The 20,146-nt window shown below is 41.6% G+C and overlaps 1 protein-coding gene and 1 long non-coding RNA gene across 7 annotated transcripts in view; one reads left to right on the top strand and one right to left on the bottom strand.

Annotated features, from left to right (window-relative positions):
* Positions 1–245: 245 nt before the first annotated feature.
* The window catches only part of LOC131280405 (uncharacterized), an 86,109-nt gene continuing 66,208 nt past the window's right edge, over positions 246–20,146 (bottom strand). For 5 of the 6 annotated variants that reach the window (XR_009187958.2, XR_009187960.2, XR_009187962.2 and 2 more), the window contains one exon: positions 246–2,694. This is a non-coding gene — a long non-coding RNA (uncharacterized lncRNA). Of the gene's footprint in view, positions 2,695–2,724; positions 5,918–20,146 lie in introns of those variants that run through there. The other variant, XR_009187964.2, reaches the window with a different exon arrangement.
* LOC131280403 (uncharacterized) overlaps positions 20,016–20,146 on the top strand; it is a 35,979-nt gene continuing 35,848 nt past the window's right edge. The window contains exon 1 of the mRNA XM_058307049.2: positions 20,016–20,105. The gene's annotated coding sequence lies outside the window, so the exon portion shown is untranslated. The remainder of the gene's footprint in view (positions 20,106–20,146) is intronic.

Genomic DNA, 20,146 nt, shown 5'->3' on the forward strand with positions numbered 1-20,146 from the left:
GAAATATCACTTTTAGGAAACTTTGGCCAGACCTGGGTAGCCAATTCATATGCTACCTTTGAGAGAACTGGAGGGAACTGTCCGCGGTGCTGACGCTGGCAAGCTTTAGGAATGGTTGGTCAGAAGATGGCCTGCACCAATTTTTTGTACATATTTTCGTCTGGGTTTCTATTATCAATGACAAAACTAGTGGTAAACTTTTTTGTTAATTTTTTTTTTTTTAACTTTCTAAGCATTTGAAGAACTATTTTTAAATAACTTTATTGAGTTATAATTTACATACCATAAAAGATACCATTTTAAAGTGTACAATTCAGTGGGTTTTGGTATATTCACAAAATTATGCAACTGTCACTGCTATCTAATTTTAGAACATTTTACCACCAAAAAAAAGTGTGCTAAATGTATGATAGGCCTAGTAATAGTCTGATGATATTATCTCATAATCTGTAACAAAAGTTTCCACCACAGTATGGTGTGTTGATAGAGAGGTGTTGTGTGGGAATCCTGCACATGTGCATGATTGTTTTGTAAGCTTAACAACTTCTCTCATAAAAATATATAGGATGGTCTGCTGTCCCTGTATGATGTTATGTATGCTTGTTTTGTAAGTTCACAAATATTATGATACACTTGTTTATGTATGTTTATATGTGCATGCTATGCTTCAGTAAATTTTTTTAAAAAAGAAACTGTATACCCATAGGCAGCCACTCTCACTCACCTTTTCCTCCAGCCTCTGATAACTACTAATTTACTTTCTGTCTTTATAGATTTCTCTGTTCTGAATATTTTACAAATAGAAGCATGCAATAAGTGGCCTTTGTAACTGCTATCTTTCACTTAGCAAAATGTTTTCAAGAGTCATCCTTGTTGTAATAGGTATCAGTATTTCATTCCTTTTTATTACCAAATAATATTCCACCATCTGGATATACCACATTTTATTCATGCATTCATCAGTTGATGGACATCTGAGTTCTTTCCAATTTTGTCTACTATGAATTATGCTGCTATGAACATTTATGTGCAAGTTTTTGCATGCACATATGCACTCAATTCTCTTAGGTAAATACCTAGAATTATAATTGCAGGGTTGTATGGTAACACTTCATTCAATATTTTGAGGAACTGCCAAATTCTTTGTCAAAGCAACTGTGCCATTTGTGTTCCCTCCAGCAATGTATGAAGGTTTCAATTTTTCCACACCCTCACCAACATTTATTAGCTGTCTTCTTGATTTTAACCATCCTAGTGGGTGTGAAGTGGTATCTAAATGTAGTTTTGATTTGCATTTCCCTAATGAGCATCTTTTCATGGGCTTATTGGTCATTTACATATCTTCTTTACAGAAATGTCTATTCAAATCATTTGCCCATTTTAAAAATTGGGACATTCATCTTTTCATTTTTGAGTAATAAGAGTTCTTTCCATGTTCTAATACAAGTCAGATATAGGATTCGTAAATATTTTCTCCCATTCTTTGAGTTATCTTTTCACTTTTTTTGATGGTGTGAAGGACCATTTGTCAACACTGTGGTCCTTCTCTGATTCTTTCCAATCTTTCTCTCAGCAATTATCCAAGGGTTTGTTAACAGAATGAAATGGAATTCTAATATTTATGCTCTGAGTAGCTCATTATGAAACAGGGAACTCATTTTACAACATAACTGTTGGTTAATGTCAGTTGAAAGAAAAACCCTCAGTGGTTCTTTGCTAAAACACTTGTTTTTGAAACTGGATGAAGCAGAGTATGGGATGTCTTTGTTCTGTGGGAGAAGAGGTATGCCTCAAAGGCTCTATTTTTTCACATGTACTCAGCTTATTCTCTTCTCAACAAATCAAACTCTGCTTGAAAATGATAGCTAGGAAAAAATAAATGGAAACATAGGACCATTTTTATCCTAATAAGTATTATGGTCCTGCTTTCAAATTTTGTTATTTGGCAAGACAATTTATTCCCTTTCCACAGTCAGAGAGAGCTTAAACTATTTTTAATTGGAATATTACCTTCTGCAAGCATTATTTCCCTTTAGAGGAAAAAAGAAGAGGAATAAGAGATCTGGCAAGTTGACCAAGCTTAGCTATATTTGTTTGCAAAGTTCCAAATACAATATTTTGTCCAGTACGTATTTTGAGTTGAAAAATTATCTTTCAGATCTCATAGCCCTGAGCTGAAAATGTATTTCTTGTTTTGGCTGTTCTCCATCATTATGTGCTTTTAAGTTCAGGAAATATTCTTTCTCCTGCCAAAAACAAAATTGCTACAAATATAATTAAGAAATCACTCAAACTTTAAAGTTTAATTTGTTCATAAAGGTTATGTTATAATTAAATTATTTTTGTGTGTGCTGGGAATAGAAAGACTTTAATAAGTCCAAAGAAGAGGTAGGTTGTGATTTTCAAGAGCCTAAGGAAACATCCTCTGTTCAAATCTTCTCATATAGAAGTGAGTTCTCCTGTCCCTCCTTTTTCATTATATTAGTACTGAATTTAGTAAATCTAGTGCTGAACTCCAGAAATCAGAGATAAGCAGGTCATTCTCGGCCTCCCGGATGCGACTGAGCACTACTTCGCGGACCGCCTCGGGCTCTGCCCCGGGCGCCACCTCCCTCCACCGCCGGCGCCTTCTCCGTGGAGCCGCCGCCATTGGCCTCCGTCGTCAACCTAAAATTTCTTTTTTTCAAATGCTGGCTATATGGGACAGAAATGAAAGAGATATAATAGCTTTTGAAACATTTTATCTTCAAATATTTTAAAATTTCCCATTTATAAAGCTTTAAATGTCTTTCACCCTTTGACCCCAGTATCTTAAAGTCATAATAGTTAGGCTCATCTGAAGTACTTTCTATATTTTATTCAAAGAATTCATTTGTACAATTTATTTTTTAAAAATAAATACATAATACAAGTCAGAAGTCTGTATTCTGATTATGAAGTCATTGTGATTTCAAGACTACTTCACCCTTCCATTTCTTAAGGATGGTACATAGTGTTTAAATAAGACTAAGTTTGAACTTTTCTCTGGTGGCATCACCAGAATTACACTAAAGCAAAAATTTTTTTCCTTTTGATCATTGTATGGTTAACTTTTAGCCCACACCAAAAACTGTGACATAACTTGGGGTACAAAAAGGTAGGTTTGAAGAGTCCCCTCAATCAAGTCACCACTTTGGTCATTCCCGTGCCCTACATAATCTCATAAAGATAAGGGCATTACAGGGGATAGAGTGTCTGCCTACCACATGGGAGGTCCAGGGTTCAAATCCAGGGCCTCCTGACCTGTGTGGTGAGCTGGCCCATGCACAGTGCTGATGCATGCAAGGAGTGCCATGCCACGCAGGGGTATCCCCCACATAGGGGAGCCCCATGTTCAAGGAGTGAGTCCTGCATGTAGAGGTGCCCAGCACGAAAAAAGTGCAGCCTGCCCAGGAGTGGCACTGCATACATGGAGAGCTGATGCAGCAGGAGGATGCAACAGAAAGAGACACAGATTCCCAGCATTGCTGACAAGAATATAAGCAGACACAGAAGAATACACAGCGAATGGACACAGAGAGCAGACAACTGGGGGTGGGGTGAGGGCAGAGAAGAGGAGAAAAATAAAAAATAGATCTTTAAAAAAAAAAGATAAGGACATTACAGAGGCATGTGCTCTGTCAGCCCCTCCCCCCTCACATGTACTAAAAATTTCAGAGAAGGTCAGAGAACTAATAAAGTTCACCTAGAGTTCGTAAAGCTAAATTTGGGAAAGATTTACTGGAAGCTATTATGACAATTGGGGAATATAATTTCCTATCACCACGTAGTCCAGGTAAGCTCATTGTGCTGGGATATCTCCTGGACAATAGCGAGAAAGCATTGCCTAATTAGGTAATAGTAAGGGACTCTCCTGTCTAGAGAACTTAAATGAAATTTAATGTTATTAACTTCAAATAAATCAAGCAAATATTTACTTATTTCCTACTGGGTGCTTGTGACTGTGCTGAATGTGGAAGCATAAAGACAGATGATACAGGCCTTACCAAGAGGCGATCACATGGTAATGGTTGACTAAAGGAAAACAAATCCTAGCAAAGTAGTATTTTACATCATCACATTTGGGACCATTGAAGATGGAGAAATTTACTCTCTCCCCAGGCAACTGGAGAGCATATAAGTTAGAGCAGTAACTATTTTATAGTTAAAGTATATGAAAGAATATAGTAGTACAGTATAGCAAAAGGTAGGCTGGGCCAAATTGTGAAGAGCCTGGAATGTCACTTCATAATAAAGTCAGTGGAAAGCAACAGGCCTGACACAATCATTTGAATTTTTAGAGAACAACTCAAATGGAAGCAAGGAAGATGGAAAGAGAGAGAGGCCTGATACTAGAGGCAAGGAAACCAGTTAAGGGCTTAGTGACCAGTTAGACTTTGGAGGTGAATTTAGCATAATTCTGAAATGTCTGTGGCTTTGTCTATAATCTATGTCTCTGTCACTTGCTACCCCTTTACTCTGCTTTGTTTTTTTCTTTCATAGAACTTGTCCCTACCACACACAACATACACTTGTCTGTGTTCATTTCACTATTAGACTATAAGATACATGAGGCAGAGATTTTGCTGTGTTTACTGTTGCATCTCCAGGGCCTACCACAAAAATATTTTTGAAGGGATAAATGAAACAGCTAATTTAAGAGAACAAGTGGATTACAATATCATCAACCTAGGAAATAGAGACGGAAAGGCAGGTTTGGGAGACGAGGGGCAGATTCAGTTTGAGGCATGATGATTTTGAGGTGCCATGGGAATGTGTCATATGGAGAGAGGATGGGGCTGCAGGTGAACACTTGGAGGGCATGGGTGCTAGGTATCAGTAAAAGCACGGCTTTCTAGTCAAGAGAACTTGATACATCACGGGTGGCTCTCAGAGGGCAGCATGACTGACGATTTGGTGTGACAGATTAGGAGTTCTGGCCTTCAGAACTGTCTTCTTTATCTGCCTCTATTTCACAGTATTTGTGGGTAATTCTTTCAAGCTCTTAAGGCCACTGGAAAAGCTATTCCCACAGCTTTGTCTAATGCACACTTGACCAGCTTTCCATGTCCACTCTCCAAATGACTCCAGTGTATTTCAGAGGCGAAAATCCATGTATAAGTTGTCAATCCTCTGGACAGTTTTAACATAGTCTGCTGAGCATTTCTCCTCTTCTGCAACTCACTAAAAATAATGACTCAGCTCCCTAAACAGAACACACACACACACACACACACACACACACACGGCAGTTCATGCATAAATCTCAAAAGTAACAATGAATACAACAGGAATAAGTAATCTCAAGAGAGATCCATGGAAACGAAGAGTCCACAGTTCAGTATTTAAGGCTGTAGTCAGGTAGTCACAAGGTCCCTTGTTATGGAATGCCAGCATCTTCTTTCTTTAAAATAACAAGGGCAGAATGGCCTGGAAATAAGTATAACCTATGCCACCTCCTTTCTCAAGGCATTCCCCAGTGTCACTCTTATTAGTTAAAAATTACCTGGAGGAGATACATGCTCTCCCAATTTCACTGCTATTATGAATGTAACTTGAATTCTCACTCTTTTCACAGTGATTTGATAGGTTTCAATTATACAAACAAAGGGAAAAGGATGTGGCTAAAGTGACTGGGCTTCCGTCTACCATATGGGAGGACCTGGGTTCGATCCCCGGGGCCTCCTGGTAAAGGCGTGCCCACGTGGTGAGCCAGCGTCCATGAGCCAGGCGAGCCAAGCAGCGAGATGATGATGCAACAAAAGAGAGATGGAAGGAAAAGTCAAAGCGAGACCAGGAAAGTCAAAGTGAGACAGCAGAAACCAGGAACTGAGGTGGAGCAAGTGACAGGGAACCTCTCTCCCCATCAGAGCTCTCCAGGATCGAATCCAGGTGACTTCTAGAGGAGAAAATGAGAAGAAAAGACAAAAACCAAACAAAGAGAAAAAAGAAACTATAGCACTGTTTTCTAAAGCAAACTTGAAATCTGAATCATGCTGCACATTAAGTAGCACTAAGAGTGAACATCAAACATAACATTTATAATAGACTAAGACGCACAATAAGTACCCTTTCAAGGTTTGTTTATTCAGTTATTAAATATTTTCTTAACATTTTATTTAAAATGATATTATTCCTTATATGGCTATTTAAATACACTTTCCTAATGTCCTTCATGGACTACACCCTCTTTAGGAAATGCTGCCACTTTAGGATAGCCACATCTGTCTTAGGGCAAAAGTAGTTCTTAACCTTCTACAAATGTCCAAAAACTACTGAATCAGACACCTTCTGGCTGCGCCAGCTGCTTCCTTTCTGAAGCACAGCTCGCTCCCCAGCCCAGGCCATCTCCACCACCTTTGCTGGCTTGTCAGGCAGGCCCAGGTCTGAGTTGCATGCCCAGACCTGACAGCAGGCATGTCCATCCTGCTGACCCCATCTGTGCTGCACCATGCCCCGTTTGAGGGACTGGATGCCAGATGGAGTGGAACCTGGCTTCCTGAGGGCCACTGAGGGGCTTGATGACACCACCCAGAAATGTGGTGAGTTAGCTTTCCATGTGGTGAGCCTTAACCAGTAGGAAAGAAGAGATGGAAGGAAGGTGGGCAGGTCGAGTCTCCCTCCCATGGACAACTGAGGCGCATTCCTCACCCCCCTATTGGGGAAGCTCATGGGAAGTCCACGTGCCAAGCAGCATGCCTGGATGAACGGCCAGCTGTGTGTTCCTATTTTTTTTTTAAAGAATTATTTATTTTTATTTATTTCTCCCCCCCTCCATTGTCTGCTCTCTGTCTCCATTTGCTGTGTGTTCTTCTGTGTCCGCTTGTATTCTCATCAGGCAGGACTGGGGATCTGTGTCTATTTTTGCTGCGTCATCTTGCTGCATCAGCTCTCCATGTGTGTGGCACCACTCCTGGGCGGGCTGTGGTTTTGCACGGGGTGGCTCTCCTTGCACAGGGGCCACTCCTTGTGTGGGGGGCACCCTTATGCAAGGGCATCCCTGCGTGGGTTGGCACTCCTTGTGCGCATCAGCACTGCACGTGGGCCAGCTCACCACTCGAGCCAGGAGGCCCTGGGTATTGAACCCTTTTTGTCCTCCTATATGGCAGGTGGACGCTCTCTCTGCTGAGGCACAGCCGCTTCCTCTGTGTGTTGTTTTGATATTTTCTATAGAATGGTAGACAGCATAGTAATGCATTACTATGTGTTACTTCTTTCCTTGACTCAATTCTCTTCTTCCTCATAATCACTGTCCTGAGCTTTCACCTCCCAAATCAAGTAAAATGCTCTGTTTTAAAAAGGACTGCCATTAATACTGTGATCATAGAATAACTGGAAGGAACAACCTGTTGCCTCTCTAAATTCTATGAGAATTTGTATCTAAACATTCATTCACTCCCTTAAAATACCCATGACTGATGCTTACAGAGACTAATAGCTTGCTCCAGGTCACAGCTGTTTATTGTCAGAGTAGCAGTTCAGGTTTTTGCCTAGGCTCCCCCAACACAGTGTTCAGCACTGTGCCAAACAAGTGACTGGACAGGTCCAGGGTGGAAGGCCTGACGGCTGGTGGCACTGCAGACCAGGGGAGTGGGGGAGCTTAGAACTTGCTAAGAGAGTAACTGCTTACTGTGGACAGCATAGGGCAAGAAGGTGAAGTACATGTATGGAGTAGAGGGGCTGATAAACATGGAGAAAATGAAGGAGTGAAGGAGCTGGAAGTCACAATGAAATTGAGCAAGGAGCAGAGGTGAAAGGGGAGGTGGCTTTTGTCAGAGAGTGGAATATGAAGATGGTAGTTTTCAGGGAGCCCACTTCTGGATGATAACAAGGTCTAAGGTATAGCTGCTGGACTGAGTTGCTGAAGAGGAGTTGAAAACCATCGGTGTAGACAACATTAAGAAATGTGCATTTCTTATATATTAAGTACTGTGGTCTTGTGAAGATAAGCTTAATAATTAGAAAAAAGAAAAGATAGGATGTAGACTTTTTCCAAATTAATATGTATTCTATATCTAACCTTTAAACTCATCGCTATATTCCATTTTACTATTAAGGGAACCTGGCAATATATTGGGCTTCACTTTTCAGGAAGTTTTGGATCACAGAGAGGTTCAACAGTGGCAGGGGAGGAATACTGGTGTGGGATGTTATTGACAGGGGACACATGGTTGGCAGGGAGTTCTACAGGGCATATATCCAGGGTACATAAAAATGTTTGGATATTTTCATAGTGGAAACAATGAAAAACAAGAACTGAGGGAGTTCTGAGTTCCTAGCCAGGGGAGCTCTATCACAGTTCCTAAAGGAACAGTAACAATCCCCCAAGTACAACGGCAAAGACCAAAAAAGAATGAAGGTCCAACAATGAGCCCTTGATACTAATGACTATGCTTGTAAGCCTGTGCACCTGCAATAAGAACAAGGCCTAGAGCTGCACTGTGCCTAAGAGTTACCTCCTGAGAGCCTCCATGTTGCTCAAATGTGGCCAGTCTCGAAGCCAAACTCAGCATGTAAATGCGTTGCCTTCCCCCCAATGTGGGACATGACTCCCAGGGATGAGCCTCCCTGGTGCCAAGGGATTACTACCAAGTACCAGCTGACGATGTGACTAGAAAAGGACCTTGAATAAAAGGTTCAACTCGGACCAGCAGAATATCTCAGTCTACATATAATAACAGGAGTTAAAAATGCTTTTTGACCTGAATCAAAGGGGGAAATGGAAAGGACAAATGAGATTATATGGCTATGAGTCTCCAAAAAAGAGCCCGGAGGTTATCAGAGGTTGTCGCCCTTATGCACACCTCAGCAGAGTCCCAGAGACAGATAAAGTAGATACAACCCCAGGTATTGGTTCTTCTAAGGGCTACAGATACCCACAGGTCCTACGGTCATGGCAGATGGGGTTCAGTGCCATGTCAGTTGGCCCTTCCTTGGAGTTTGTGTTTCTGTGTGATGGAGCTGGACTCAGATGTGATCTTTTTTCACAAGCCTTTCCTGTTACTTTGCCAGAATTGTAGTTGGTGCTGGGGTTTAATATATACCCAGGGGATCTGAATCTCTGGACTGACCAATGATAGCCAGGCCCTGAGACTCAGCAGACTTCAACTCCCACACTCTGGTTTATTGGACTTACCCCACTCAGCTAACATTGAGTTAAAGAAGGTCATCCACCACACCATGGAGCCAAGAGTGCCTACAACTGAAAGCAGGAGGATTGCATCCAGCATCCATGTGGAATCTAAGCCCCCTCTTAATATAGATGTATAGTGGACACAACCAATCCAAGGTCCACAGGATGGAGGAATAGAATATGGATTAGAGTGGACTTACTGATATTCTATTCATGAACTATTGTGATTAGTAATCGAAGAATATGTGGCATTGGTATGGAGAAAGTGGCCATGGTGGCTGCTGGGTGTGGGGAATGGGAGGAAGAGATGAGATGTGGAGGCATTTTCGGGACTTGGAGCTGTCCTGGGTGGTGCTGCAGGGACAATTACTGGACATTGTATGTCCTCCCATGGCCCACTGGATGGAACGTGGGAGAGTGTGGGCTATGATGTGGACCATTGACCATGAGGTGCAAAGATGCTCAGAGATGTATTCACCAAATGCAATGAATGTCTCATGATGATGGAGGAGAATGTTGCTATGGGGGGGGAGGAGTGGGGTGAGGGGGGTGGGGGGTATATGGGGACCTCATATTTTTTTAATGTAATATTAAAAAATGAATAAAGACAATAAAATAAAATAAAATGTAAAAAAAAGAAATGTGCATTTCTAAGAATATCTGAAGGAATAACCAACGGGGATGGCTGCTACGTTCTCTCAGAGAGTGGCAAGGATCTCTAGAGTATGTGCCTCACAAAGGAGGACAGACTGACATGCCAGGCCCTTGATATTGATGCTTGTGCTTATGAACCTTATTCTTGTGAAATTGAAACTCAGCCTAGTAATATATATTGTCTAAGAGTTACTTTCTGAAATCCTCCTTGTTGCTCAAATGTGGTCTCTCTCTAAGCCAGAGTCAGCATATAAACTCACTACTGTCCTCCCAATGTTGGACATGACTCCCGGGGATGAGCCTCCCTGATGCTGAGGGATTATTACCAAGTGCCAACTAGCAATGCTTTTGGAAAAAGACCTAGACCAAAGGGGGGAAAAATCAAATACAAATGAGTTTCTATGGCTGAGAAATATCAAAATAAGTCAGGAGGGCATTCCAGAAGTTATGCTTATGCACATCTCAGGAGGATCTCACTGACTGCCACACTAAACAATGCCTCAAGCAGGGGTGCTCCTGAGGGCTCCAGAGATACCTAGATAGGCAGGGCAGATAATCCCAGGACATCAGCACCTCATCAGTGGGTCTTACTTTGGGATATATGATAACATCTCCCCAAGGTATTAGAGTTAGACTCATTTATAATTTTTCTACACATGGTTCTTCTGCCCCATTTATTTGAATTTATAATTAGCACTATCCACATTTAATGTATGTCCCAGAGACTTAAATCTTCTGGCTGTTTATACGCCAGTTGAGCCCTGAATCTCAGCAGAATTGCAGCCAACACCTATTTTCCAGGTCATCCGACTCATCCCAGACAACTAACAAAAGGATGATGATGGACAACACCCATCCCCCCAAAACAGAGAGTATCTATAACTGCAAGCAAGACAGTTTCAACTATCTGCCCTACGGGATCTAAGGCCCCTGTCAGCCAGAAGCAGAGGGGCATTGCCATCCTCAAATCCTCAAGATTGAAGAACGAACAAACATAAGGGGGGAAAGCAACTATGGACTAGTTGGGGTGGGGTATATGGGAATCCCTTATATTTTCAATGTAGCATTTATGTATCTAAAGCTCCTTTTAAAATAAAGAAGAAAAAAAGAGAAATGTGCGTTTCAGTCATTTTGTCCCAGTGAATGCTGAAATTACCAGAACTGATGCCAAAATCTTTCCTAAGTGTTCGAGATCTTAAACTGACAAAGAGCAGGCCAGGGAAGCACAACAGCCTAAAGCTGGTGTAAGGCTGGGGCCTCCCGGGAAGGGTGCTTCAGATGATGGGCATCTTGGTTTTTAATCATAGCACTTGCCAGTTCTCACACATGACATCATCTGGTCTTCCCAGCAATCTGGTGAGATGCACACGGGGCAGAAAATAGACTTTCTCTTAGACAATGGATCGCACAGGGCAGTTCCAAGACTTAAGTCAAGTCTGGCATGGTGGCTGCCAGCTGTAGTTTGTTCTGCGATCCTTGTTCTGTGTACTCGTCACAGTAGAAAATCAGGCCCTTTGAAAGAAAACGGCTCTTATAGACTCTTTCCGCACAGAAGAAGCAAGATTTCACCCTCAGACAATCCTTAAGTCTTTAAGCTGTAAATTTTGGAGAAGAGCAGGTGGGCTGTCAGGATACGTTCTTATGGCGCCACCTAGTGTCTAAAACTGAACTTATCCACAAAGCTTTGGCTACAAATATTCAGAAAAATAATTATTTATTTTGCAATAATTCATTAATTTGACAAGAGAACCATTATTAAAATACTTAATATTTTTCTCTTCTTACCAGGCATATTTCTCAAACTGGCCTCTTGATTACTTTTGAATTGGACCAGATCAATTCAATTTATTACTTCATTAGATAAAACAAAGTATGACCTACTGAAGTCCAAGTTTACCATAAAATAAACAACTAAAACGTTGGATATACATCTCTTCCAAAATCTATTGATGAATGTTATTTATTGTTAGAATGGGATAGGCTTTAGTCTCAATTCTATTCTGATTTTTTGGATTTTACTTGGGTCACCTGGAATAGTGTTAACATCATCAGGCTTGGTGCTAGAAGTTTCTGGAAAGTTCAGGCCTTGAATCAGTGGGATGGGATATGCAAAGGTGCTTCATTTCTTTTTTTAAAAAAAAAGATTTATTTTTATTTCTCTCTCCCCATCCCCACCCCACCCCACCCCACCCAAGTTGTCTGTTCTCTGTGTCTATTCACTTTGTGTTCTTCTTTGTCTGCATCTGTTGTTGTCAGTGGCACAGGAATCTGTTTCTTTTTGTTGCATCATCTTGCTGTGTCAGCTCTCCGTGTGTGCAGCGCCATTCTTGGGCAGGCTGCACTTTCTTTCATGCTGGGCGGCTCTCCTTACAGGGCGCACTCCTTGCGCGTGGGGCTCCGCTATGCGGGGGACACCCCTGCATGGCATGGCACTCCTTGTGTGCATCAGCACTGTGCATGGGCAAAGCTCCACATGGGTCAAGGAGGCCCAGGGTTTGAACCAGGGACCTCCCATGTGGTAGAGAGACACCCTAACCACTGGGCTAAGTCCACTTCCCTACAAAGGTGCTTCATAAACTATAAAGTATTCTGCAAAATTATTAGATAGAGCTGTTATGTCACAGGCATTATTCTAGACCCAGGCACATCCCTCTTCTAATCCTCTCAAGAAACATACAAGACAGGAGTTACTTTACATCTGAAGAAACTGAGATTCGGAGAGATTAAATGACTTGCTCTAGGACACATAGCTAGTGTTCCCTCTGCTACACTACAGTGCTGCTATATTACTAATAAATGGAATTAATATGAAATCATTTCAACAACAGCTTATTAAGGACCACTGTGTACTACCCATCTGGTTGGGAGTGGGGTATATAAAGTTGAATGAATGTTTTCTTGCCTCCAGGTGTTTCTAGTTTGGTAAGGGAAATGGTTAGATAAATGACAATCCAACTTGCTGAGAGAGATGTTAGAACAAAGCAATCCATCATCCAAAATGGCTGCCTTAGCAAGCGAGCCTGCCAGTGGGCGAGACCGTTCGTGACAGGCTACCACAGGACCCAGATCCATTTTGTAGAGAAGACCTCTTACTTCAAGGTATGTGCTCTCCTCTGCATGGACTTTCGCATGGAACCATGTCCCATTTTCTGGGGCAGGAGATGGACTGGAAGTACAGAGCCAGGAACTGAATGTAGGCTTGAGGTCTGGTTCAAGGATACAATCTCTGATCCTCACCTGCCACATCTATAAAACAAAGGGGTTTTCACTAGATGCCAGCAAGGTGCTGGTCTTTGTATATTTTTTGCTTGTCTTCTATCCTAAAAGAGTTTTGAAAAACTGTGAAACTGTGCTCATATTTAAACATTGTCATCTAAAAATTTCCCTTAGAAATCTAATTTTAAAGGATGTCATTTCCTTGTAGTAAAAATAAATATTGACATTTTAAAATGAAATTACCACATGACTCTTAAGTTTCCAAAAGAATTTAAGTAACACATTAGAAATTCACTATCATTCACAAAAAAATAATGCAATTTTGCATTCCTTTTTCTCCTCGAAGTTTATTTCCATTTTACTCCCCATTCCCAGAATTTTATTTAATGCAATATATTTTTATGTTTGGAAACCTTCTACCATTTACAATGTTTTGAAAGTTTTGTTTATTCTTATCATTATTAGTGAAAATTTGATCAAAACAACATATTATAAATTCTTATAATTAAATATAATCAGTAAAATTTTATTTAGCTACATCTCTTTCAAAACCTATTGATGGATGTTATTTATTGTTAGAAAGAGGTAGGATTTAGTCTTAATTCTATTCCTATTTTTGCATATTATAGATGTAAGACCTGGAGAAACACTGTTCTCATAAATAGGATGGAAAGAGTTTTGTTATAATCAAATCATTCAATTCTTTGAACTTCTGAATTGCATGCCAAAAGTGTCATAGTAATCTCATCAAATGTTATTTTTAATCATCAGCTAACAACTTTAGGCTCTCCTTAGACTTTGTTGAAAGCAAAGAATTAGAAACCACCTGAATTACACAATGACTCATTGTCCATTTATTAGAGGAATCACCTTCTCAGTTTCTGGGAAGTACCATAAGATACCATCTCATTTCTAAATCCTCATTCGAAGACAGAGCACTAGTTAGGGCAGAGAACCTTGAGTTTGTCACCTGGGTGACATAAGAAGCCATGAGTATTTCTGATCGATGCTCTTTGCTTGGTTTACCTAAGATTCCCTTTCACAAACAATGATTTCTTTGAGAAGTATCATCATCCTTACTATCCCAATCTATCATATACCTGAAATCACATGTTGGTCAAAATACTCCATTTAAATACCAAAAATACTCATAAGAACAGAAAGCCATGAAGCCCAAATGCAAATTTTTGGTGCCTTATTGAAAGCGTCTCTGAAAGCGTTATTTAAATTGTCCTTTGTTTTGATGCTTTTGAGCAGCACTGTACAATAGGAATATAATATGAGTTACAAAAGTGTTTTAGTTTCCCAGCCACTAAAACAGAGGTCATACAACGGGTTGGCTTAAAAAACTGGTATTTATTGGTTTGTGGTATTGAGGCTAGGAGAAGTGCAAAATCGAGACATCAGCAAAGCGAGGCTTTCGACCCGAAGACTGTGGCGTTCTGGGGCTGGATGCCAGCGTTCCATCCCTCTGGCCTGAAGAAACTGAATCTTCCCAGATCGTAGGGTCAGACCACTTGGGTTTGAATTCACGCACTGCTATTCACAACTGAACCTTTGAGTAAGCTACTTAACTATCTGTGCCTCCGCTCCTTCATCCTTAAAACGGGAATACTACTTACCTGATAAACTATATAATTCATGTAAAGCTCTTGAAACCATGCTTGAGACATTGTAGTGCTCACTAAATCCCAGATACCTTTTTGTTTGCTCTTTTTCAAAAATATTAAAAACAGGTAAAAGTAAAAATTCCATTAAAATTATAGGATTATTGGTCCCTATGTGACGCTAGTACTAGAGAGAGTAAGTTAATTGAGCAATACACTTAATTTCACACCAAATATACACATATTCATATCAAATACGGGAAAACATGTCCAATCCACTCAAACCGATTATTAATTCATTTATGTTTCCCCCTCAAGAAATTGCAAAAAGACGGGTAGACTTTTCTCCACAACCGTTCCCTGTCTAACCTGGAAAAGTCTCAATTTGGAAGAAAAGATTTTAGGACAATCCAAACCGAAATCTTCGCTGTTGAGGAATCAACAACAGAGCTTTATGCTTCTCTGAAGCGTAAAATTACAACTGAGGACGAATTAAAATACAAAGAAATCAAAAGGAAAAAGAATCGTGTTAAGCAACACATTAAAAGAGGAAATCACAGAATATCCATATGGACTGCAGCAGCAGACTCAGTTAAACGAATAAGTAGATAAATTATAAGAAATAATCTGAATTCACGACGCATTCGAGGCGTCCTCGGCAATGTTCAGTGCAGTGATGGACACGCCACGGCTCCCTGTCCTAACTAGCCATCTGCCTCTCCTGCCGAGAAGCCCGGTTACTGCAGGGGCCTGAGGGGATAATCCCCACAACCAGGGGATCGAGTAGCGGCTGGGACCCCCGCGTGTATCAGGAGGCCCCACGCACCGCAGGCCACGGGAAAGGAGACGCGGGCAGCGGGATTGGCCCGGGAGAGCCTCCCAGAGGGCGGCCCTGCGGGCTCGGCCCTGCTCCGCCCCCGCCCTGGCCCGGCCTCCGAGAGCCCGACACGCGCGCGGACTCCACAGCGGGCAGCTCGGCCGCGGGAGGGACGAGGCGGCACCCGCAAGGGGGCAGGGCGGGGGCGACTACTCGCCCGGCCCCGGACCGCCGACAGGGCCGGGCGGGCGGCGCAGGCCGGGAACGCCATCCAGGCTCTCACCTGCGCCGAGTCCTCGCCCGCCAGGGACCCTCACCCGGGCAGGGACCACCCGGGACGCCGAGGAAAGCGCGCGCCCGCGGACCTGCAGCCTGCACTAACGGTAAAGCGCGCCACCTCCGCGCCCTGACCAATAAGACGGCGAGCGCGGTGGCCAATAGGAAACTCCTCCTGGAGCTGGGGCCAATCACGAACCACCGGAAACGGGCGTCCCGCCCGCCTCCCCGCCTCCGTCAAGGCGCCGGCTATGGACCTAATGGTGGGGGTGCTCTCGGTTCTCGCGTTGCCTCGGGCCGGCCGCGCTGCGTAGAGGTCTTCGCAGGCCTGAAGGTTCGCGTTCACGCCGCCGCTCCCGCTAGCGAGCGCGGAGTGCCTGGGGCGCCGGCATTGGGGGCCGGCCCGCTGGAGGGACTTGGCCTCCGGGGTCTCCTTCCCCTGTCTTTCAGATTCCCAGTGAGACCCCAGGGGGGGCGTGTAGAAGGTCACCTCTTCCTCTTCTTTAACCTTTTGCTCTTTTCTTTCTACTTCCACTGGCCAAGCTAGGCCTTTTTCCTTCCAAAATCTTAACTGAATCCCAGCTCCGAGGGGAAACCAACTCTTTAGGGCCCTTTTCCCTAACCCTAACCTATCTGGGGTTTTAGTACTTTACCCGTTGGTCTCGTTGAGTACATTTTTTTAAAGAACCTTATTGAAGTATATTATTCATAAGCATACATACACGATAAGTGTATAATGATAATTGTCAACTTACAAAACAAACATGTATAACATCATAGAGGCCTGTCATAATTCACCCTACCATCAATAACTTGCATCGTTGGTAAACCTTTTTAACTAGTGATTAAAGAGCATTGTCAAAATATTCTAAACAAAGTATTTTCCCCCCAACCATTGCTATTACCATTACCTTTATATCATTTATATATGAACATACATAAACAATTAGAACATACATAAACAAATAGAAAAGTTGTGAACTTCCTAAGCAAACATGCATAACATCATACAGGGGACCCATACATCAACGCTCCACCACCACATTGCATTGTCATGAGACTTTTGCTACAAATTATGAAAGAATATTGTCAAAATCTTACTACTAATCATAGACCTTATCTTGCATTTGGTGTGTTTTTCCCCCAACTCAACACTTTATTATTTTTTAAATATATTTTTTATGACAAAAGTTGTAACTTCTATAAAACAGTCATGCATATGTGCAGAATTCCCAAACAACACACCTCCATGAACACACCACAATGTAGTCTGTCATTTGCTAGAGATAAAATAATATCATCTGATTGATACCATGTCCATAGTGTTCATTTGGCTCACATTTTACATACTGCCTCAGTATCAACACAGTACATCTTTCACATAGATACAAGAATATTCTATGACTACTACTAACCACAGTCCAGAGGTCATGCCAGCTGTATTTTTCCCATGCTTCTCCACATTCCCAACACCCTGCAGTAGTGATCGACATCTGTTCTAGCTAACAAAGGACACTCTTGCATCTGTACCATCAACCACAATTCTCGTACACCTCTTGGTTTAGTGTGCTAGCCAGTTCCTAGATTATTCTCTAGCATTCTGTCAGTTGACATTTACATAACTAGACGATTTTCAGTCACATTCCCATTTATAAACTAGCTGTTACTCACTGTGTGTTACCATCCACTCTATACATTTCCATGCTTTTACAGTAAAGCTACTTAAAACTTCTACGTATGTCAAACATCAGTAGTCCACTCAGTCCTCCTCTTAGCTCCTTTAAGAATCCAACACCTACCACCTGGTCTTGATATTTTCCAATAATTTCTTCTAGAAGTTTTATGATTCTTGGTTTTATATTTAGGTTATTGATCCATTTTTGAGTTAATTTTTGGATAAGGTATGAGATAGGGGTCCCAGTTCCTTCTTTCTGCTATGACTGTCCAATTCTTTCAGCACCATTTGTTGAATGGATTGTTCTGCCCGAGCTGTATGAGTTAGACAGGCTAGTCAAACATCATTTGGCCATCCCTGTGAGGGTCTGTTTCTGAACCATCAGTTTGGTTCCATTGGTCTATTGTGTCTGTCTTTAGGCCAGTAGCATGCTGCTTTTACCACTATAGCTAGGTAATATGGTTTAAAGTCTGGAGATGAGGGTACACTTTTCCTTTTTATGATGTTTCTGGCTATTCAGGACTCCTTACCCTTTCAAATAAATTTTATGATCCTGTTTTCAATTTTTCCTTTATTGCTGGTGAAATTTTTAATGAGATTGCATTAAATCTGTATATCAATTTGAGTAGATTTGTCATCTTCATGATATTTAGTCTTCCAATTCATGAGCATGGAATGTTCTTCCAGTTATTTAGGGCTTTTATGATTTGTTTTAACATTGAGTTGCAGTTTTCTGAGTACAACTGCTTTACATCAATGGTTAAGTTTATCCCTGACGATTTGAGTTTTACCTATCATATTTTATTTTCACTACTCTTTTGACACTTTTAGTTACTTTTATTGATGTAATCTTCATTTCTAGACTCTCTTCCAGGCCTCTCTCTCCTGTCTTTTCAGGCTGTTAGCACACCTTCTAATATTTCCTGAAATCCTGGTTTCTTGCTCAGAAATTCTCTGTTTCTGTTCATCTGTGAATATTCTAATTTAGCCCTCAGTTTTGAAAGATGGTCTTGGTGGATATAATATTGTTGGCTGGAAGGTTTTCTCTTGCAGTATCTGAAATATATCAGGCCACTGTCTCCTTGCTTCCATGGTTTCTGGTAAGAAATCCGCATTAATCTTATTGGACATCCCTTATATGTTATGCATTGCTTTTCTCTTGCTGCTCTCAGAATTCTCTCTTTGTCTTTGGCATTTGATATTCTGATGAGTATGTGTCTCAGAGTTGGGCTATTTGGAATTTTTCAGATGGGAATACGTTGTGTTTCTTGGACATGGATATCCATGTCCTTCAATAGGGTTGGGAAATTTTTACCATTATTTCTTCAAATATTCCTTCCGCCCCTTTTCCCTTCTCTTCTCCTTCTGGGACACGTGTGTTTGCATGCCTTTTGCTCTCATTTAGTTCCCTGAGACCTTATTCAATTTTTTCCAATCCTTTCTTCATCTTTTCTTTTCTATGTTCACTTTCAGAGGCCATTTCTTCAAACTCATGGATCCTCTACTCTGCCTCCTCAAATCTGCTATCCTATGATTCCAATATTTTTTAAATCATTGATTGCAACTTTCATTCCTGTAAGATCCGCTATTTTCCTATGTATGCTTTCAAATTCTTCTTTGTGCTCATCCAATGTCTTGTCAATATCCTCAATCTCTTTAGCCATCTCATTGAATTTATTAAGGAGATTTGCTTGAACATCTGTAATTGTCTCAACTCCGTTATGTCATCTGGAGGCTTATCTTGTTTCTTTAACTAGGCCATAGCTTCCTGATAATTGCTGTGGAATGTAATTTTTTGTTGGTGTCTTCATTTTGACTTAATAGAGTATTTTTTCTGGGTGCACAGTTTTTCTCTTTAGTTTAGGGCTTCCTCTCCTTTCCCCTTGCTGGTTGTGCAGTAGGAGCCAAGCATGTAATTGTTGCTATGGAGGCACAACCTTCCCTAATTGCACCAGAGACCAATGATGCTTCTTCCAACTTTCTCCTTTGCCATGGTAGGGACAGAGGCACAGCTGTGTGGACTAATCCAAGTGCAGGCCTAGACGGTAGTTGCCCAGAGAGACTGATGAAGCTTCACATCCCTTTCTCCCATGCCTGGGGCAGGGATGGAGCTGCAGGTGTGGGCAGCAATCTATGAAGTGTGGATCCAAGAAGACTGCAGTGAGTAAATTTACTTTAGAGCAAACACAATTCCTTCCTTCCACCTGTTATGTATGTACATAGGAGGCATGGCTAAGAGCTAGACTGTGAGTTGAAATCTCATCAACTTCGTAACTAGCTGTATAAACTGGGCTTCACGTTTCTCATCTGATTTCCCTGTAATTATTTTAGTGAAAAAATTATTAAGCTTGTTTTTGTTTCTCTGCATTAGTTTCATAAGAACTGACGATGTTGGGCAACTCTTGTTCTCCATATATTTGACCATGTTTTGTTTTGTTTTCATTTAGGGATAGATCAAGAGGAATTGAGAATCCCATGGCATGGCTTTACTCACCTTGTGGAGGAATCTTTGTCATTTGTTGGATTGTCTACCACACAGAGCTGTGGCTGCTCTGAAACATCAAGCTGCGAATCATGTTCACAAGGCAGCCAAAGTGCATCCGTGTCCGTTGCTCTTTTCACAACAGTTGACACCTTCCAGGGTCAGGTTCCATCATGCCTGTTGTATAAAGTTCCATTCAGAAAATGGAAATGACCCCGATCCAGTTGGTGAGCCAATGTTTTCTCAAGTATGGGACTGGATGAGGCTG

The sequence above is a fragment of the Dasypus novemcinctus genome, chromosome 2 (assembly GCF_030445035.2).
Source record: "Dasypus novemcinctus isolate mDasNov1 chromosome 2, mDasNov1.1.hap2, whole genome shotgun sequence".
Classification (NCBI taxonomy): Eukaryota; Metazoa; Chordata; class Mammalia; order Cingulata; family Dasypodidae; genus Dasypus; species Dasypus novemcinctus.